Genomic DNA, 6,850 nt, shown 5'->3' with positions numbered 1-6,850 from the left:
CTATTTCTTGGTACTGAGCTTCTGCGTCTATTAACCGTTTTCTCACATAGTACACGAGCTGCTGGTGCTTCTTTTCCACCTTGACCAAGGTGGTGCTTATGGCATGCTCTGATATAGCTAGATACAAATACAACTTTTCCCCTTTTTCTGGCTTGGCCAAAAGGAAGGTGTTCCTTTAGCTTGGTGAAGGCATCCTGACATTCATCATCCTAAGCGAACTTTTTGTTCCCTTTCAGGATGTTGAAGACAGGGAGGCATTTGTCAGTAAACCTGGAGATAAACCTATTGAGGGCTGCTACTCTCCCCGTTAAGCCCTGCCCCTCCTTTTTGCTTTGTGGTGGACTCATTTCCAACAAGGCCTTGATTTTTTCAAGATTAGCCTCGATACCTTGGGAATTCACCATAAAACCCAGGAACTTTCCTAACGAAACTCCGAAGGTGCATTTGAGTGGATTCAACTTCATTCTAAACTTTCGAAGGGTGTCGGACATTTCCATGAGATCTTTGGTGAGCTTTCTCGCCTTCTTTGTCTTTACCAACATATCATCCACATATACTTCCATGTTCCTTCCTATTTGATTTGCAAACATTTTGTTCACCAGCCTTTGATAAGTGACACCTGCATTTTTTAAACCAAAGGGCATCACTTTATTGCAATACAGCCCCTTGTCTATTATGAACGAAGTGTGCTCTTCATCAGTCGGGTTCATGGGTATTTGGTTGTACCCAGAATATGCATCCATGAAGCTAAGTAGTTCGTGTCCTGCTATGGCGTCTACTAACTGGTCTATCCTTGGAAGCGGGAAGCTGTCCTTAGGGCAGGCCTTATTGAGGTTAGTAAAGTCCACACAAGTCCTCCATTTTCCATTGGGCTTCGGGACTAACACTGGGTTTGATACCCATAGTGGGTAAAATGCCTCCCGGATGAACCAATTTGCTTTCAACTTGTCAACTTCCTCTTTTAGGGTCGCGTATCTTTATGGGTCCAGCGCTCTCCTTTTCTTCCTCACCGACCTTGCCTTTGGATCAAAGTTCAAATGGTGGCAAATGACCGCTGGGTCTATTCCTACCATATCCTCGTGACACCAGGCGAATACGTCGAGGTTGGCTTTCAAGAATTCTACTAGCTTCTCCTTCACGTCACCCACATGGTTTTTTTCTACCTTCAACTTTCTCAACGGCTCATTCATGACCGTTACTTCCTCCAACTCCTCTACTGGTTCAGCTCTGGGCTCTTCTGTGACTCATGGGTCTAATTCATGCAGGTTTGCGCCTTCATGCACAACCATTGCCATAGGCGTTGATGCCTTTGTGGCCATGCAGAGGGATGTGTTATAGCATTCCCTCGCTTCCTTATGCTCTCCTTTCATGCATGCTATTCCCTCGGGAGTTGGGAATTTCATAGCTAAGTGGTATACATAAGTTATCGCCTTCAATTCTCTTAGGGAAGGTCTCCCTAATACCGCATTGATGGCTGAGGCACAATCTACCACAACAAAGTTTTCCATTATGGTGGTTTGTCTGGGATGTTCTCCCATAATGAGGGCTAACTCGATTGCCCCTAGGGGCTGTATTGAATCTTCCATAAATCCATACAAAGAGGTACTGCAAGGCTTTAGGTGCCAGATGCTTAGTCCCATCTTCTCCAGAGCTGGGCGATATAAGATGTCCACAGAGCTTCCGTTATCCACCAAGACCCGATGCACCCTCATGTTAGCAAACTGGATAGTCAACACTAGGGGGTCATTATGGGGGAAATGTACACCCCGTGCGTCTTCCTCAGTGAAGGTTATTGAGTCATTTTCACCCTTAAAACTCTTCGGGGGACGTTGCTCCAAACTTAAGACACACGGTGGTGGACTTCATCTGGCCTCCCTGGAATATTTATCTCGTCCCTTCCTTGATTCGCCCTCGAATCCTGGCCCTCCAAAGATGGTCCTAACCTCTCCTTGTACTTTCGGGGCCACCTCTTGCACCCGCGGCGAGGATGCTCCTTCTTTCGGCTTTTGGTTCTCCTTGCGGACATATCTGCCCAAATGTCCCCTGCGGATAAGCTCCTCGATTTCTACCTTCAAATGGTTGCATTCCGCAGTGGTGTGGCTGATATCTTTGTGATACTGGCAATATTTGCTGGGGTGTCTTTTGGACTGGTCTTTTTTCCGAAAGGGACCTGGTTTTCGTTCATAACGAAAATATGCTCTCTTGCATGGGTAAGGTCAGTATAAAAGGTGTAGGGGCCTTGTTTGTGCTCATCAGAGCACTGATGCTTCCGGGGTCGATCATCTCTCGTTCCCTCATATACCCTCTTCTTCTTTGTACCACTTTGGCTTTCTCGGATTGAGGGTTTTGGTGGCGACTGGCCTTTTCTGGCCTTGAGGCTTTCGTGACCATTTTCCACTCAAATATATTCATGCGCCCGCTTGTAGAAATCATTCAAGTTTGTTACCTCGCTCTTGAGCATGTTATCCCATAACTTGCCTCCTGCGCGTACTCTATCTGTGATGGCCATTTTCAGGTCTCTACAGTCCAAACTCCCTACTCTGGGCGCCTCCATATTGAACCTGTGAATGTAGCTCTTTAGACTCTCATTTTCTCCTTGCTTCACATTGGCGAGGCTGTTGCCCGACATCGTGTACTCCCGCACGGCGTGGTGTTGCTGGAGAAACTCATCAGAAAAATGTTGCCATGATCTGATGGACCCTGGTCTAAGTCTCTTGATCCATCTGTACGCAGGTCCTTTCAATGTGACTGCGAAGCAATGGCATCTGGCCCCGCTACTAATCCCCCTTAACTTCATCAGGTCGTTAAATGCATCCAGATGGTATTTAGGATCTGTGTTTCCTTCATATGGGGCTCCTTGAAGTTGGCTGGAAGCCAATGGCTTGGATCTCCTTGATTAAGGGTGACTCATGGTTGAACTCATCCTCTAAGACCCGTCCTCCAGAGGCGTTGATGATTTTGCTCCGTAGGCTTCTCATTTCTGTGTCCAGGTCTTGTCTCCTCTTGTTCAAGGAGTCTCTCAGCGTGGATGGGTTAGGATCCCCCTTTCCTTTGCCTTCCAGGGGTGCCATAGGAGGCGTGATTCTTTTACCCACCCTCTTTTTATTGAGTTCCTCTCGTAAATATGAGGGTGTTCTCCTTGAGGTGACCTCGACATCGTTACCAGGGGCAGCGTTGGTCTTCGGCTCTGGCCCCTGGGGCTGCTTCGGTTGTTCGGGACGTTCGTATTCCTTCGTCCGGGGGGTGTTACTGGTGGAGAGTCGAGTCCTTCCGTCGTCTACTGGGATGGTGGTTTCCACCCCCTCTCGGCCTCTCTCTTTCTACTTAGGGAGTGTTATGTTTGATCTCCCCCACAACAGGCCATTTAGCACCTCTTGCATGTTTTCCAGGGTGGTTTCTAGCCTCTGGTTCTTACGGTGAAGTTCCCGTATCTCGTCTTTGTATAATTGAGACTTAGAACTCGAGCTCACGGAGTGGACCTGAGGATGCTTGTTAGGCCTGCGCGTCGATGGGCCTGGATCTTGCAGACCAAAGTTTGGCACCTTCGGCGGCCTTGGAGGAAGGAACTCACCAGCACCCCTTCCTGGGGTATCCGTTGGCCTTGGACGATCCTCCTCAGGTAGGACCACTGAGGATGAGGCTTCCCTTTCATCTCCATGAACCTCAGGCTCCTTTGGGGCCTCCACGTTTGCGGGTGGAGGAGGATCCTTCATAGAGGATTTTAGCTGATCTTCGTCGAGATGGACTTCCACCTCTCGCGGCTCTCTTAATCGTTTTGAATGTCGTGACATCTTTTTCTTATCGGAATCGATGGAAGAACAGTGGCTTGATACTTATTCTTCCAACAGACGACGCCAAACTGTTGACGGTGAGAACTCGTCAACGAAGTTAAATTAGAAAAATCAAAGTATAGAGGTTACCAATGAAGAACTTCAAAAATTTAAACAGAAACTTAGATAATACTTGCAGAAGGAAAATGGTGAAAAGAACTTGTATTTCTTATGGTATGGTGCTATAGTGTTTTTTCCAACCCCCCTCCATGTGGAAGTAGGATTCCTTTTATAGCGGACTCTAATGGCCCCTGATACATTATGGTCCAGGGGACCAAATGGTACACAGGTACACTGCCAGGAGAGTGGTCTCATGGGTTGTGGTGTCGGCTCTTGTACATGGTCAGCTTCTGTGGGGATGTCTCCACTATTTGCCTAACACTAGTGTCAGAGATGGGCTGGTGAGGACCACAACAGGCACCTCATTTGTATGACCACTACTTGTCTGCTGTGGTCTTTAGGGTCGGTACCCTGGGGAATTCAGACTCATACCCCGTGGGCCACGCGCGTGACATTGGCGCGCTGGTGCGCGGGGGCGGGGCCATTGGCGCGTTGATGCGCAGGGCAGAGGCGCGAGACGCTGGGGGCTCGTGAGGCCATCTGCTGAGGGCCAAGGGCGCGAGGTGCTGGGGGCTCGCGAGGCCATCTGCCTAGGGCTAGGGGCGCGAGGCACTGGGGGCTTGCGAGGCCATCTGCCAAGAGCTAGGGGCGCAAGGCGCTGAGGGCTCGCGAGGCCATCTTTCGAGGGCCAGGGGTGCGAGGCGCTGAGGGATCGCGAGGCTATTGGTGGGCGTATGAGGTGACGCACATTGGTGTGTGAAGCTAATGGATGGAACGCACGCCCGGACAAGACCCTTCGGGCTCTCATCTAGATGAGGTAAGGTGGGGTGCACCGAGAGGAGGCGCGAGGCAAGGGCCTCGCAAGACGCTTCTGCGTGAGAAGTGGCCTCACTGGGGGCGCCCAGAGTAGGCAATCACGAAACAACGATGGCCTAAGGGTTATCACATCTCAATAATGTATTTAGACATTCATGGGCCTACGCATGTATTTTGGGTATTTTACATGCATGAAATTTTGAGCATCCACACCTTCCTTAAAAGGAATTTCGTCTCGAAATTCTTTCTTACAAAATAATTCAAGGTATCTTTCTCTCATGTCTTCCTCCAACTCCCATGTTGCTTCTCATTTCGTACTATTCTTCCACAGGACCTTAACTAGTGGAATCCTTTTGGATCTCAGTTCCTTGATTCTCTTTTCAATAATGCGCTTAGGCTGTTCATCTTAACTCAGGTCCTGCTTCAGCTGTAACAGCTCATAACTCAAAACACGAGAGGGATCTGACACATAATTACCCAACATCGAGATGTGAAAGACGTTATGCGTTTCAGCTAATGCTGGGGGCAGTGCCAAATGGTAAGCAACTTGCCCTACTCTACCCAAAATCTCAAATGGACCTGTAGATCTGGGGCTTAACTTCTCTTTCTTTCTAAAATGCATAACACCCTTCATTGTCGAGACTTTCAAAAAAGCAAACTCTCCCACTGAAAACTCGATGTCCCTTATCTTAAGGTCAGCGTAGCTCTTTTGCCTCCTCTGCTTGGTAAGAATCCTTTGGCGAATCCTTACGATCGCCTCACTAGCTTCTCTAACTGCCTCGGGGCCTAAAATAAGCTTCTCCCCAACTTCTTCCCAGTGTAAAGGAGATCTACACTTGCACCCATAAAGCACCTCATAAGGAGCCATCCCAATAGTAGATTGGAAACTGTTATTATAAGTGAACTCCATAAGGGGTAAGTATCGGTTCCAAGACTCTGAAAAGTCCAAAGCACATCATCTCAACATGTCCTCTAGAATCTATATAGACCTCTCAGACTGCCCATCTGTCTGAAGATGAAATGCAGTGCTAAACTTTGGCCTTAATCCCATAGCTCTCTGTAGTCCCTTCCAAAAGTTTGGTGTGAATATCGACCCTTGATCAGATATTATCGACTTTGGCACCCCATGAAGTCTCACTATCTCACTTACATATAATTCTACATATTGGTACGTCGAGTATGTGGTCTTAACTTGCAGGAAATGGGCAGACGTAGTGAGCCTACCAATTATTGCACACACAGAATCATGCTGCTTGGTGGTCCTGGGTAACCCTACCACAAAATCCATTGCTATATCCTTCCATTTCCATTCAAGAATGTAGAGCAGTTGAAGTAACCCTCCTGGCCTTTTGTGTTCTACCTTTACTTGCTGGCATGTCAAACATCTAGCAACAAACTTAGCGATATCCCTCTTCATTCTATGCCACCAATATAACGCCTTAAGGTCTTGGTACATTTTCGTGGACGCTGGGTGTAAGGAATAAGGTGTTGTATGCTCCTATTTCATAATACTTTCCTTAATCTCAACATTGTCAGGCACACAAATCCTATCCTTGTATTTCAGCAATCCACCGTTGGACATTGTGAAGTCACTGCTCCCATTTTCTTGTACCACAGCCTCTTTCTTAATTAAGGCTTCATCCACCTTCTATCATTCTCGAATTTGTTCTAGTAGGGAGGATTGTTACGTGAGGTTTGCTAGAATTCCTGTCACAAGTTTGATGCCTACATTTTGAATCTCTTTCTGAAGAGGAATCTCTATTGTATGTAGTGCTTAGACAGTACCATGTCCCCCCTTACTCAATGCATCTGCAACCACATTCGCCTTGCCTGGGTGGTATAGAATCTCACAATCGTAGTCCTTCACTAATTCCAACCACCTTTGTTGCCTCATATTCAACTCCTTTTGTGTGAAGAAGTATTTTAGACTTTTGTGGACAGTGTATATTTCGCACTTGTCCCCATATAGGTGATGTCTCCATATCTTTAGTGCGAACACGACTGCTGCCAACTCAAGATCATGAGTGGGATATCATTGTTCAAAGTCCTCGAGTTGTCTGGAAGCATAAGCTACTACCTTCCCATCTTGCATTAACAGACACCCTAAGTCGTTCTTTGATGCACCAGAATACACCAAAAATTTC

Source organism: Humulus lupulus, chromosome 6 (genome assembly GCF_963169125.1).
Source record: "Humulus lupulus chromosome 6, drHumLupu1.1, whole genome shotgun sequence".
Taxonomy (NCBI): Eukaryota; Viridiplantae; Streptophyta; class Magnoliopsida; order Rosales; family Cannabaceae; genus Humulus; species Humulus lupulus.
Note: the sequence above shows the minus strand (reverse complement) of the source record.